Here is a 16,143-nt window from a genome sequence, read left to right on the forward strand (position 1 = left end):
TGATTAGAGGGATAAAGTGACATGTACTACATACTACCTCTGAAAAAACTTGCATAAAATGTGAGACCATTTTTTGTCATGCAGACGTGAATGTGCTTTTACATGAATATTTATAATACGTGTGTCGCATTTTACTGCCAAATTGCTCTTCTAAATTTTTCGCTATTTATTTTCAAATAAAAGTATAAAATGACTCTATATAAAGAGTTTTGATCGTGTATAATCCACAATATTTTATAATTAATTTTATGCTCCAAATTTGTGACAACTAACTAACTATTATCGTTTTACATACATATTGAAATACACATTAAAATACAATTCGATTAAACAGAGAGACATGAAATGACTTAATACAATTTTGCAAGGCTGTACAAATTTTGAATATACGATTATTTGAAAGGATACCCCTTTTTCTTCAACTTCTTCCTAAGTCTGCAAGTTGTCCACCTAAAAAGAAAGAAATTAGAGTTTGTAGAGATTGTAAATACATATGAAGTGGTTTTGTTTTAATTTGTTTCCACTTTGATAGCCCGGATTAAGGTGTATGCCTGGCTGCTAGCTGGTGAATTGTTACATAGCGAGTCGAACCGATTACTGATGTTCTTGAAGACTTTTAGTTTTAAGAAGGATGGAGTGAAACAAGCAGAAGAAACGACGGCGGCGGTGCTCCTTTGCTTACTCAAGTGTTGCTTACTCTTTGTTTTTCCCTAAATTTGTTTCCTTTCGTGATGATATTACGAACCAGAACAGAACATCATCAAAAACAACTAACTCTCAAGGAGCCCGCAGAAGGAGAAAAAGAACAAGGCAACTGCATAAACCTTATAAACTACTCAAACAACCAGATCTCTTTTGAAACATTTTATACAAAGAAAATTGGTCATCATGCATTGTATCTGGTGGTGTAGGTACATATGTAGGAACGGATTTCATCCTTCTTCTTCTTGTAAACATCACACATGACCAAGGATTGAAGGATTTTTTTAATACAACGTTCTTGATGATGATGAGAAAAAGAAGAAGATGAATAATGCGAGAACCTCACCAAGTCTCTCAGTCAATTCATGACATAATACATTTGACACGTAAACATACTAAACTGGGATCAACTACTTACGACTAACTTGACTATCCAGCCAGGCTCCTTGTTCCGTCTTGTTTTTTTCGGATTTGTTACAAATACATCATTCAACTCAATTCACACACTAAAATACTCCCATGATAATGTTCTCCCAAACGCCAAACCACACACACTTAAGCACAAACAAAGGCCAAGTATGAACATATACTCATCGGCTCTACTCATCTATGTATGTATGTATCTAATCCATTCCGTCATCCTGGAACAAAAAAGTTCTGAAGACTGTAACCAAAGGAAAGATAAATATTTTGAGCCTGCTCATCGCATCCTCACAGTAATTAGTTCACTGATGATGATGCCCTTACATATCCATACTGCTAAATGGTCATGGTTCAACGGTTCTTCTTCTGTAAAGTAGATCCAGATTCTTAATTGCACCCAAATACAATGCCAAAGTTTAAGAAAGCAAACAACATAACAAAGCAATACGGATAATGGAGAGATGAGGAGAGAAACTCGTATTTCTGAGGAATTAACAAAACAAATCGTTCCATTTCTGGCAAGTCACAGTGTTAATTTGGTAAATTGATGGTGTTGAGTTTACTAAGCTTTAGTTCAAGTAGAATCAAAGTTGCAGGTATTAATAATAACAAATAGATAACAACTTACGTAGGACGCAGGGAAGAGTACATCCTCTTGTTTTTTAATTTGGCAGCTTTGGAATGCAAATATGTTCTTCTTCGGTCCTTCCGTGCTGCAATTATCCATAGATCCATACTGACTGCTTTCATTACGTAATCCGAAAGGCACATTTCGGATCCTTTATTCAACCTTAACTATGAGGACACATAAAAGAAATATTTTTATGATTTAAAATGACTACAAACTATAAACTATTTCAATCACGTAGTAAATTTCGCTAAACAAATACTTGCCGTGAACTCGGGACCTAAATCCTCCAATGGATCCTCCATCGTTTATGAGTTTTTGATTATCTAACAATTTAACAAACAAAGTAGTCTCCTCAAAATTAAAAGTCAACTGTTTTTTTAAGTTTGGCCATTGTTTTTCCAGCCCGGCGGCCGGCACTCACACAACCATCAGTCAGCTCAGCTCACATAGTAAGTTACTATTAGTAACATCTCAAACTGCGAGTTGGAACGGGGATGGAAAATGAGACGTTGAATTGCAATTACATAAAATTGAGACACATTTTGTCTTGATTTCATTCGCAAATCGACATTTAGGTAATTTAAGCAATTTAGTCCAAATTTGTATCCATAATTTTTAACTTTTGAATTTTCTTTCTCAAACTTTTCATTATCTGGATGGATATGGAAGCGTTGATCTTTTTGTGCAAGTTTTACGAGTCAGGTGATATTATGAAAGGCATAAAATAAGTAAAGTGTGGGTTAATAGTAATGAGAAAGCTCGTCTGAAGGAGAGCAGTACTGTATATCTGGAGAGACACACCGAGTGGATGGACTAATGCAAAGGTGCGTGAAGGCGGAGAGGAGCGGATAATCAGAAAGGAAGCTCACCTGTAGAGACGTATGAAGTTAACGACATGACATAATGGTAATAATAATAACAATAACGTGTGAGTTTGAAGGAGAGGCGAAGATGGAACGGAGATATAATAAGAGATGACGGGTTGAGTCGGCCTTTTAACAAAAGGGCTCCCAATTCTAAAGGAACGTTGCAGTCGAGGGGGTCCCGTCCTCCCGATCCTATTCGACGGCACGGGATGAAAGCTCAAGCGATGAAAGTCACACAACAGCGGAAAAACAAATTGGGAGCATTCACTGGAAGAAAATAATATGTGGGTACCATTTTCGGATAAATTAGTATTATAATAATATCTCCGACACACATATTTTCCTACTTGTTACGTGTCATCATGTGAGACGATGAGATGATCTTGTTGTTTTTTGCAGTTGAACTCATTCCTGCATGCGCCAAGTACACGGATTTGCGAATAATTAGATGTTTTACTGCCTTGTAGAGAATATCATTGCATGCGATGTGTAATAGCAATACGTTTACTATGAGGAGGAGGAAGAAAAAGTGTAGCTCTCGTAATAATAATATTATTCTTATGAATTTAATGCGTATAAAAACAAGGCAATAAAGAGAGCTAAGGGATCATTAAGTTTGCTCATAGAGACACTCATACAGTATCACACCATGATTACTTAGTCGGAGATTGACGGCATCCTTTGCACTCTTTGAAACTGAGGGAGAGAGAGAAATTTGACTAATTTATCCAATCCACAGATGAGCAGGCTCCTCAGAATTTCTCAATAGCAGGAAATGACTTGCTATTTATAGGCAGGTCTACCACTGTCATCAAGTGGAATTGGGATGATGATGATGATAGAGCTTGTTTTATTTTATTAGTAGTAAACAGTAGTGGTTGAAAGGTAGGTAGCAGCATGAATATGTAAAAATAGTTGTTTCGTTTTTTGTTGAAATGTGTAAATTGTAATTAATCTCATTCCACTAAATCCACTCGAAATCCTCTCTCCATCATGCGTAAATAATTTGATTAAGCATAATCCGCACAGTGCTTTTTTAACTATAAAATTCATTCCTACTTTTACTTGTGTATCTTATGTGCACGTGCAATAATGTTGAACCAGGAATACTTAATATCTATTACTTACTTATTTCAACCTTTTTAGCCACATTAGTCAGTCAGTCAGTCATTTTATTGCCTAATTAGGTGTACACATTAAGATTTATGGTAATCATTACAGCTACTAGGACCAAGGCAGGCAGGTAGGTAGCAAGGTAACGAAATAATTAGGGAATTTTTATCATCAGAACCAGAACAGTACAATAACGACTGCTGTTACTACATACACATACACACGTAAAATTGTAACAGAGCACTTGTTATGCCGTAATAATCATCTGCTAATAAATTAGAACGCTGCGTTTTATACGTGTGATCCATGCCTTGATAACCTGAACGCAGTCACGGGAAGTGAGCATTGTTACGTTTCTTTATTCCTGCGAAAGACAGGAGTTGCTCCCACTTTTGCCTGCATAACAAAAGCTGACGAATGTATTAGCTCAGCCATTAATTGATATCAATAATGACGACGATGATGATGTGCATGTTGGGTTAAAAAGCGCTGATGTCGATCCATTCACATGATCAGAATTCGTATAGAAATTCAGAGTTTTTTTAATCAGTACGTATTTACATCAATCTTTGGAAGAAAAACCTTTAGTTTTTCAATATTCTCTTCTCCGCTCGACGAGTAATAAAATTCAAGTAAACCTGCCCTTGTCAAATGAGACGGCTCATTATATCGCGAGCACTGAATGGACTGATTTATTCGCCACGTTGTGCTGTATAATGAGCTCGAAGGTAGCACTGCAGTTTACCATTTTCTTTATGTGGTGCCATGTTATTTGTCATTTCACCAGCTACTGAATTTCGCCCACAAACAACTCAATTAATTGACCGCTACTGACACTAAATTGCCAACGAAGGAAGAGAGAGAGACCAATCCATGCGAGAAGAACGGGTTGGATGAGCATGTAAAAAGACATGTTTTCTGTAACTGAACTCATTCCTATTTTTTAACAAGTTTAATAAATAAGAAGATCGTTTCAATCGTGAGATTTTATTCTGGCAAGGAAAAAAAGCCAGGTAACCAATTAATTTAGAAAAAATGTTGCTGCCTCTACAAAACAGAAAGTCATAAAGTCATGTAACAAGTTAACCAGGTATGCACACAGATGTCCATCATCGACACATTGTTTGTTTCTCAATTTTTCAGAAAACTAATAAACATTTGATCTACCACACGGCGGCGGCGGTGGCGGCGACTACCTCGTCGTCGGTTAAACAATGAAAAAGGGATCACACACACCTTTTCCCATTGTTGTGCAGTGTTCATGATACAGCGGAATTATGATCGAGCTACGGTGTTAGCTTATTCCATTATTGGTTTACTTTAATAAGGATGAAGATAAAGGATAGGGCCACACAGCAGAAAATTGGTCCAAATTTCCTGTCGAATTTTGAAATGACATCTTGTCCTTGCACGCACTATCCAATCCACACATCATACAGCCCCATTAAAAATATCATCCCTGCAGTAATAATAGTAGGAGAACGTACATACTGGAGTCCAGCCATTGGTCGAATATAATATCGCATTCCTCTGCTACTTACCACACCGTGTAATTTCCTTCTTTTACCATGATACATAACTACACAACTGAATTGGATTGGATTCACTTCCCATTTATTTCACCGTGTGTGTCTCTGTTTGTTTGTGTGCAGCTCAGAAAGCCGAAAAGGAAACTACTTTTTCCCACTTAGCTTAAGTAATTTGTGAAAATTTGATACAATTGTAGTTCAAGTAACAATATAATCGTATTTTTGCATGCCAATATGAAACATAGTCTGCACTCCATGCCAGGTAAAATTAGTACAAAGTGTATGACATGCAATCCAAAATACAACAGAATACACACACACAAACACAATATACTCCAACCACTCCTGGTTTATCCACTGTGTGAATCTTTTTTTGTCCTATCGCCGCGTTTTGTGGATTTAATGATGATTATCATCACCGATGAAAATAATGCTAGGATTTCCACATTTTTTTCAGTTGCAAAATGTGTGACACAAGTGGTGGTGTAGCGTTCCATTTGTGCTGGAAATAAGTACCTGTTCTTCCTTTCCCTCTCACCGCACCACGAATGACAATGATTGCTTTATCCGACTGGAGAGAGATACATACACGTCTGAATTCATAAAGAGACACTTATGACATGACGGAAAGAAAGAGAGAGTGTGTGTGCGAGCATGAGAGTGAGGAGGATGAGCTCGTGTGCGTTATTTGTGTGTACAATAACTGGTGTCATATAACTGTCATGTCATGTTGCCGTCTAATTATGCTGTTTCGAATCCGTTGTTGTTAAACTTATGTTTCAATCTACCACGCAGGTGCCCGCATTTCACTCGGTCGGTGCCAGCAGGCCAGTGACACTTGCTTTCTTCACCCACCTTCCTTTCTTCACTGTAGTCAATTGCTTAGCTTGGTGCTTATTTTTTTAATTCAGAGACGCTCCTGTAACGAAAGCTATTCATCGTCAGAAAAGGCGTTGGGTCCCAGGCCCCATTGACCTCGGTAGGAAACACTGTTCCCGCTTGGGCGCATGGAGGGGATTTTCAGCGGAAGTGGAAATGACTGATCTAATAACTTAACTCGGTCCCTTGTACATATGCATACGCGTTTTGTTACTGGCTAAGATTTGACAAGTGGCGATGTGAATTGGTTGGAATGTATAAAATTCATCGAGAATGATAATCAGGGAACTAATTGACTCGTTCACTAGTGATCGGACACCGTTCAGGTATTACGCCATGGAAGAAATCATGGACAAAAAGACTGACGGATCCCATATGTAAACATGGGAGATAGGACGACAGAAATAAACGACTGACTACTCAATTTGATGAAGTAATACTTGAATGGCCTCTAGAATTGTGTGTTATGAACTTTTTAGCATCTACTTGCATATAATATGTATGTACATGCATACATCGAGATGATGGGAATAATGGAGGAAGAACTTGCAAGAAAAAAATTAGACAGGTTTAGTTTTTGCTGGAGGATGGAAAATGGTAAAAATTTGAGATTTGTCAGAAGACCCCCCAATCAGTTTTCACACCTGTTATTCACACACACACACCCCGGTTAAACAGTTCTCTCTCAAGAATAAGACAACCTCGGAACTCGTTTTCTTCCCTTTTCATAAAATTCTGTGGAATTGACTCCATGATAGGAGAGTCACTCACTGTCTTGATACTTTTTGGCAGTCCAAAACGATCCTAAATGCCCAATTACTCATTAGTAATTCTGTGAAAATTCTGTGAAAATTTTCACATCAAATGGAAACAAAAGTCCGGAAAAATTTGACAAATTTCATCCCTTCGTAGCACGCATAATTGTCTCTCTGCCTGCATAACTAACTAGGCGACTCTTTTATTAGTCAGTTGTTGAATTTATTTAAGACCGAGTTAAATAAATGGTGTAACAATTAGAGAAGAAGATACTGTGAGAAGACATGCATTCCGGGTTGAGGTGAAGAAAGTGGTGGTGGCTGAACAAAAGGAGTGTATTATGTAAGTGTTGCAGCAAGTGGTTCTCCTTTTAAGAGAGTCGGCATCGGCGAGGATGAAAAGGACCGACCGGCGGCTTGAGTGTAATCAATTGAGAAAAAAATGGAGGTGCGCGTGAAAGGGGAGTTAGATGTTCACTCTGCCAGAGAGGCCTTTAATTTCGAAGCCGTGCATTCAAAACGCTTATGCTCACTCACTCTCCACCACCACCACGGCAACGCTGCTCTTATGGTCGTCTTGGTCATCCCTCCAGGGGCTCACCCCAAACAACCACTTCATATCATCATCTTTCCCTGCCCACAACCTTGCGTTCGAGCCACCACCACCATAGGCTCGTTTATCTCCACAAACAACTAACTCGCTCACCGTCGTCCCCCCGAATGTGCAAATTAACCCAATTTTCCCCCGGGGGAGTGAAGTGAAGGCTTGCAAATTTTTACTCAATTAGCAAATAATTCCAACTCGCTTACACACGTCACACATAGTTTTCACTAATTAACAGAGATGACTATATAAGCTACAAGTCAATTAATTGCATGAATCATCATCATTTAAAGAACGAGACGAGATAACAGAGCGCTGAGGCATTATTCACACTGCATCGCAACGGGTAGCATTTACATGTTCAACATACGCTAAGTAAGGGAATAGTGTACTTATTTAATCGGTTTTCGAGAAATGTACGACATGTGTAATCGGTTCCTTTTGGGAGCGGCCACAAGAAGATCAAGGGATCATATTTAAGGGATGATGACTTGGGCGGGTGGGATGAGTGGGAATAAATAGTGAGTGAGTGAGATAATAATGTGCACATTACTGTCGACTGAATAATACGAGAGAGACAAAATTCTCTTAATGCAATGCATCACCGACATCGCATTCCACACTCGCACTCAACCCTTTTGATTCTGTAACAATCTCCATTATTTCGCTCTGGTGCTGCTGCTGAGAAGAGGTGACCGACTGACTTGCCTACTACTCGACGACGAGGCGGGTTAGATAGGATTTTAGCTAATTTTTATCTTCAGCAGCAGAAATATGTATGCACTAGAGCATTATTATAATTCAATCCTTCTTTCTTTTGTCTTGACTCGTCCGCACCACTTTTCAACTCAGGAGAAGAAGATGACGATGATGATGATGATGATGATGAGGATCCCATCCATCCATTCTCTCAACTTGCCGCTTGGTCTTCTTTCTTATCCTCTCTCTTCATCCATGCTAATTGTGTGAGTGAGCATTAGCAGATCACACATTGTTTAATCATGCCATGCCACCGACGCTATCTAATCTGGTGATCCAAAAGTCTTATTCCTTGCTCAACTCCAACTCCTTCTCGGTATCTACGTATCACCTTGGCACATTCTTCGACCGCTTTTTTACCCAAGGAGAGAAATTCCTCAAAAAAGCGGAAAGATTTCACTCCATTCAAGTCAGAAAACAATTTATTATTTCGTCTAATCGGCTTTTAACACTAATGGGTGACACAAGAAATTCATTCGTCGTCATCATCATCATCATAGAAGATGAATTCATGACTTTGTAAAAGCATCGTCTCATCGCATCTCGACGGATATTGTTGAATTGGCACAATTTGTCCCTCCTTCTTATTTATGTTGGAAAGGTGGCGGATGGGTATGTGCGAGATGGGCTTATTTTTCGTACCGTTTACTAAAGAGTGAGTTACTTATGAGTTACTCGAGGTGGGACGGAGATGGGTGGGAAGGGTTTATGACAAGACAACAAGGGTAATGATTTTTTGGGAAAATCTGGTTTGTGAGGAGATTCTTGTTAGTGGTCTCACTGCAGAGTATTATTTGGTCTGTTGGCCTGGTGGTGAAAGGGACACCCATTTTTTTCCTTTCTTTTTAACCCTTAGAGAGACTGACAGGGGATTTCCGATCCGATACAAGCCATCTCTAGCTGTGCCCCTCTTTAGCTAATTACCCAGAAATTGTGAGAAGAAGAAGAGTATAGTACATACCTCAAGACAGAAGTCAAACATGATGATTTTTCCAATGAGAGGAGAAGAAGAAGAGAGCAAAAGTAAAAGAATAAGCAAAAGGTAAAGAATACAAGTCGGCATTTTACAGGATAACTGATAAAAACAGCCATCAATGCGTGATTACACTTCTAACAACAATTCGCACCTCGCCTCTTTGAAAAATGCCGACAAACCATCCTCCAAACACACCTGTTCCCTACCTAAACTCTGTCTGAGCAACTTCTCCGCCGTCTCCTTCTTCTCGCTCAATCCTTGTGATGCAAACTTAACGCAATAATTCTCTCATTAGTCACTCCTTAACAATCCAGAGCCTAGTTAGGTTTGTCTAATCAAACCAATTTTATTTACAAGATATCCCGCAAAAGTGAATAATTCGCGATATAATAAAAAGTCTTTAAAAACATTCCATTCCACAAGCAGGACGGTCTAAGCAGCTCAAAGCCGTAGTTTGTATTTATGCGCACCCTCCTTCTCCCGTCATTGCACAAGGCTTGTTATTATTATTATGATTTCGCAACATGCTCGGACTGGACTTTTAATTCATTTCGTCCAAACAGGTCTCGCAGTTTTGACCAGAATGCAATTTATTACAAGTTGCATGCCTACACGGCCATGTACGTGGGATATATTTCATCGGTTTTTTAAGCTCCTTTGATAAATGTCTAATCTGCATCAGAGCTGCGAAAATCTGGGAACCTTCCCCCGAATAATGAGCTCACTTATGTATTACTTACTCCTTTTAACAGCGGTGGTGATGGTGGGTTAAACACTACTGGTTGGTTTTCTTCATCTTCTTTATCATCCACTCATGCATCATCTCATCTGCTATCTGTGTATGCACGAGGTTGTGATATAGCTACATACGTGATGTGCTTGCCGTTCATCTCACCCGAATAGTTAGTGACAAGCCAATTTTACTCGACTGACTTCTGGACTCACCTTTCAGGATAGTTAATCACTCGGTTGTACTTTTACTTTGAGCTCAAAGAGCCTGAGCGAGCAGATTACTTAACGTCAACCATTCCATTACAAACGCTACGAAGTGGATTGGATTGAACTCTGAGAGCAAGAAAGAAGTAACTTTTGCTGGATCTCTCTCAAGTCAAAAAGTCTTATTTTTTACAATTTCTTGGTGCACCCAACTTCCTCTCTCTCTGCCTAAAACCACAAGGAAACCCTGATTGCTAAGTAAGGAGCCACCTCAATTTTCTAAAATGGTTGAGAACTGACAAGGATCGTTTGCACAACAAAGTCAGTTACGTACGTAATCACGATAACGACATGGTTTTACTCCACCTCGAATCAGTTGAAAGAAATCCGTCCATTATAAAATGACAGATTTAAATCACATTTCATTCAATCTTACAAAATCGCTCGCAATTCAACCATGTAAATAATAAATAAATATTTAGTAAGCAATCCTCCGTAATAAATCAATCAATGTTACCTTAATACACAATTTCCGGCTTAATGGACGTCATAAAAGTAAACTAAAAGCTGTACGAAAACTCAGCCATTTCGTTTCGAGATATCTTTATCTACATCTATCCACATTAATTACAGGATACTCTTTAACTGGAACCAATTCTTCCCTCCAGCCAATCCACGCCGGGCAACGGCAACGGCATCGTCCTCTTCTCCGGCGTATGTAATATCGACATCGTACTTCATTTTATGTTGGCTTTTTACTAACACTTGCAAAAACTTGGATCGTATCTACACCAGCGAAATGGGCCGTGATGAGGTGGATAAATAACCATTTTTGTGAGGAGGAGGCGAAACTAGTCAATTTTTTTCAGTATCCAACAACTCAGAAGGATTCGTGTAGGGCAAATAGTAGATGGTAATTTAGTGGAAAAGGGGTATCAGTAACTTCATAAGTGAGCACAATTGGCTCACTGACACTGACAATATTTCATCCTTATGTCTCTCTAAATGACTCGCTTATTAGTCGAGGAGAGGAAAAATAATGAATAAAGACACAAAAATCAGAAACGATTTACCACACACATTGGCTCACTTTTCTTCAACTTGCACAATTCTTCCCTCATTTGCGAGAGAACAAGAAAACGATAAATAACTCTTGTCTCATCATGACATCAAGTAGGAGTCGGTAGTACTTAATATGCATAATAATGAGTGCAGGAAAAAATGAGACTAACTCTCAATCCATCCATTTTTCTACTTTTTTCCCCATTTACTTTCATGGAAGTATATGTGGAAGAGGTAGTATGGAATCACGACAGCCAATGTTAATTTGAGAGGGCTCGTGTGAGTCCGTCTTAAGAGATAGAGCAATGCGGTCGCCGGCATTATGACCATCTCTAAAATCGAGGGATAGGGTACGCATGCCGTTTTTCAAAATTTCTAAAACTTTTTGAAATATCTACGTTTACATGCAATAATTTCTGTGCCGTGATCTCAACACAAAATATTTTTTCAAATGATCTGGGTGACAAATAGACAAAAACCATTGACGGAGTCAAATGCAGAGATAGTTGGGCTACAACAAACGTTTGAAACTTTTTTTGAAATAAAGCATCCCCAAGGCGGGAAAATTCAAAATGTCATATTTGAGGGCGCTCCATTCTCGCTGGAGAAAATTGTTCACAGAATCGATTTCTTGAGTCATTCTCACTGGAATCATATTCCTGAGGGTAATGTGCAGTGCCCTCAAAATAACCATGTTTTCGAAATTCGCCTTCTTTGAAAAGTTATCGCTGGTTTTCTGAAAATTTAGATTGCTTTAAATAAAACACATTCTGAATATCTCAGTATACCCCCACTAGTTGGTGGGAACCATTGCAAATATTAACTTATCATATCCGCAGATCATTTGGCTATAGCCAAATATTGTATTCATACATACAATATATGTATATATTGAAACATTTTTTGAAAGAATGCTTCTCAAGAGCATGAAAATTCAAAATGTTGGATTTTGTGTCATTTCATTCTCACTGAGACAACATACCACGAATTTGATTTTTTTGACAGGATCTCATCTGAATCTTATTCCTGAGATGTGGGGGTGTGCCCTCATTAGGACCTGTTTTTCGAAATAAGGCTTCTTTGAGGCGCTACATTGAAATTTTCAAAAAGTTGTATTCATTTTCTCCACAAGCTTAAAGTTAATATTGTTGAATTTTCCCAACTACATTTGAATAGAATCAGATAGGACAAGCTTCAAGTTAGATTAACACATTTTTCGACATCAACCTTGGACTACTTGCGATTTTTAAAATTCGCGCTCACAGATTGCGAATTAATACGTTAGGTATTGGAAAAAGTAGATCCTTTTCCGCGGTTTTACCGCATAACTTGTCGCCATTGTTTTTAATATATTTTTATCCCTTCCAAAAAAATGGAATGAAATGACTTCATCTCAAACCGTAATTTTTGTCTCATCTATATACAAAAAATATTAAAGTAATGGTTCATTCCTCCAAAAATTTGTGGTGAAACTAAATAAGTTAACAATTCTTTGTCTACTTATCATTGAATAAGTGGTGGAGCGGACGTTGCGTTGCAATCATGCTCTTCATGACGACGGTGATGATGATGTTTTCGTAATTTGACAATGAAAAACAGCAAGCGGAAGGATCCCACGGCGCAACATTGACGAAGACAACGGTGGCGTAATTTCGACTGAGAAAACTACCTGTGACAACGAAACAATGGCATCAACTATTACGCATTGTATTTCTGAGTGTGTGAGTAAGCAAGGAAGTTATTTTTTAAGCAGAATTAATTTAGTCTGAGACAAATTGGACCGACCGACGGACGATCGGGTACAGACAAAAATGACGAGCCTTCCCTCCTCATTTGACGGAATCAATCAAAATATCCGAATTTGTGAGGAGAACATTTCCCAAAAATTATTTGAAATGAATTAAAACAAGTGTGTAAGTATTTGACCATGATACGAGGAGAGAGAGAGAGAAATTTTGAATCAGAGTGCATATTTAATATCGGCTTTCCTTTGTGGAGGGGGAATGATTAGGGGTAATTACAGGGAAAGACCTTGGAGCTTCCGAAGCCGCGTCACACATGGAAAAGGTTCAAACACTCGTTTTTGTTGTTATCCTTCCACCACCACCACTTCTCATTCTCTTCGTCTTGGAAGGCAGGATGATTCCGTCCGACTCTCTCTGTGAGAGACTCTGGTGTTCTTTATCCCTGGCTTTGGCTACATCTCTATAAAGGCCACACACACAAAACCACTCTTTTTATAAAGCACGGCCTATTGCACGCAGTAAATTCTTGTTTAGTGGCCGGCCCTTTAGCTAAAGCACCATTGTTGTAATTTCCTAATCTCAACATTATTCATAAACATCTCTCCATTCAGTCGCATTCCTCCTCGTGAGATGATGATGATGATTCCCGTTCTCGGAGATATTCTCAAATTTATACATGAGCTCTTCAATGAGGCAATTAACACCAACGACTCTCTCTCTCTCTCACTCTCCAGCACAATCTAATAACCGTCGTAGCAGTTATTTTACTTAAAACTTTGCGCTTTCCAATTTTCCTAAAATATTAATAACTCACGGCTCTAAAAAAGATTGGTCGCTGTGGTGCCGACGACTTGGATTCGTTTCGTTTTTTAAAAAACCAAAAGTTATGAATGTTCCCTCGAGATCTTATTGCTGTCTGCACGTTCGTAATAAAAAACAACAACTCTCTTCACCAGTCAATCCGGCATTTATCCAAGAATAGCGAATAAACAGAGTTTTTTAAAATATTAGTATATGCATATGGATAAGTATAAGTATGTAGTGGGTGGGTGGATGGGTGGAAATCTTGTATAGTTGCCAGACCAGAATAATATGTACATACGAAACCCGGCTCAATTTCAACACGCAGTAATAAATGAAATGATAAAGAGAACTTCTTCTTATCCACGTCGTCGTCGTCGTCGTCGTCAGTGCATAACAACGCAACGGCTGGAATTCAACCGTGTTTGTCTCCAGTTTATTAGTGTAATCATAACCTAACGATTCCTCTATTGATTACCTTCTTCTTTTTGTGATGATGCCTAATTCACCCCTTCCAATCCCACTCGCAAGAATCACTCGTCCACATCTCGGCCTTATTTGCTCTTTCTTGCCTTCTTTCTAATAATGCAATGTGAATTGCATGGCGTTATGGCGTCCCCTGAGAAAACTACTTCGCCAGTCAGAGAAGAAAGAAACCTATAAAAATATTGGAATAACGAGTTCGTAAAAACTTCTGAGTAAAAATTACCAAGAATTATTACAAGTCTTCCGCTATGAAAATGGAGTCTATTTATTGCTCATACTTATTGACTTGACGGACTATAGAGTACTATACGTGCGTACTAACAATGATACATAATGATGATGACGATGGGACTGTGCACGTACGTTTTCTGCTACCGTTTGTCGCAAATAATAGGGTGCTTTTTATTACTACATGCCAAACGATCCCCGGACTCCCAAACTTGCACGGATTGACGAAATAAGTGTGCTCAATGAGCGAGAAGGCATATTTTTTTAAGTCCATTTGACATGCAAAAGTGCAGTTGTCATTTCAGTTTATTCAAAGTCATTGAAAAAACACTCTTTTTTCTCCATTTTTATTGCACTTGTTCACGGAATCCTTCATAATTATGGTTTCCTCTGCTCAATTTATTTTTTACATGGGTTCGAATGCTAAAAAAAGGTGGATGAGAATCTATTAGAACGTATGAGTATTGTTGGCAGGCGTTATTTATACGGTCGTAAAATAAACCTTGTATGTTTTCCAGGCCAAAGTGACCTGACCTGCAAAATTGGTGGTTGTTGGTGGTCTAGACCCATTTATTGGGTTTAATTGTTTCGGATCAGGGATTGATTACTGGGCATGATGATGAGAGGAGGGGACGAAATAACCGGACTTGAGGCCTACACATGCATAATATGCACGTATGTATATACGTGTTTGCAATATGTATGCAATATAATGAAGAGAAATACGGGAATAGGAAAAAGTGGATTAATTTGACTGATCTTGGAGGGATTAGGTTGGGTGGATTGCAATTCAATGAATCATGATCACCACTCGGATCAAGGCGGAATGAGAAAGTGGTGGATTTGTGCATGGACGGAATACGAAAAATTGAAAGTTGTCGTCCTTATTCCTCAAAAACTTTGCGTAGGCTTCGTGATATCTCTCCGGATTGAGTGCGTCCTTATTTAGCAGGGCGGGCAGCAGATTCGGGCACATTTTACATAATGGTCGTCGAAGGAAGCAGTCGCGTCTGTCCTCTCAAAGAAGCATTTTGTCTCTCTCTCTCTCTCGCAGGGAAGGAAATTGGTTTCGCTTCAACGAGTGTGCGACTTCTTGCGAGCCAAGGAAAACATTTGCGGCTCTTTTACCCATCATGTTAATCTATCCTTGTTAATTTATGTTGGGTTAACAACAACATGCATTCTTTATAATCTGTATTTATTACTTTCCATTCCAACCAAGTTTTCCTAAGGAAGGGAACCATGTCTCCGCTAATCATGCCAGACCGTAAATTCTCTCTCTCTCTCTCTCTCATCTACATGTAAGGTTAGGTTAACATTCCACGTTGCATTTCATTTCCAGCAGGAGAAGAAGAGCTATTGCATGCACCATCAATTCACCAGTGCTGCATTAAGTACAACGTGATACATACATTCATTGAGTTCGTCATTATCTTGTAGTCTTGTCGTCAATATACACTCTGCGTTTAATTTGGATCTCGGGAAGATCTATGCTCTTCTTCCGCCCGACCGCCCATGGTAATATTGCAACGATCCGCACTCACTAAAAGAGTCATTCTTTCTCAGCTACTCACTATTTGTGGGTCGTGGCATTCATACTTTACAGCTCTCATCTCATCATCGTGATTGAAACGATGTGCAGAGATTA

Source organism: Folsomia candida, unplaced genomic scaffold, assembly GCF_002217175.1.
Source record: "Folsomia candida strain VU population unplaced genomic scaffold, ASM221717v1 Fcan01_Sc020, whole genome shotgun sequence".
In the NCBI taxonomy this organism is placed as follows: Eukaryota; Metazoa; Arthropoda; class Collembola; order Entomobryomorpha; family Isotomidae; genus Folsomia; species Folsomia candida.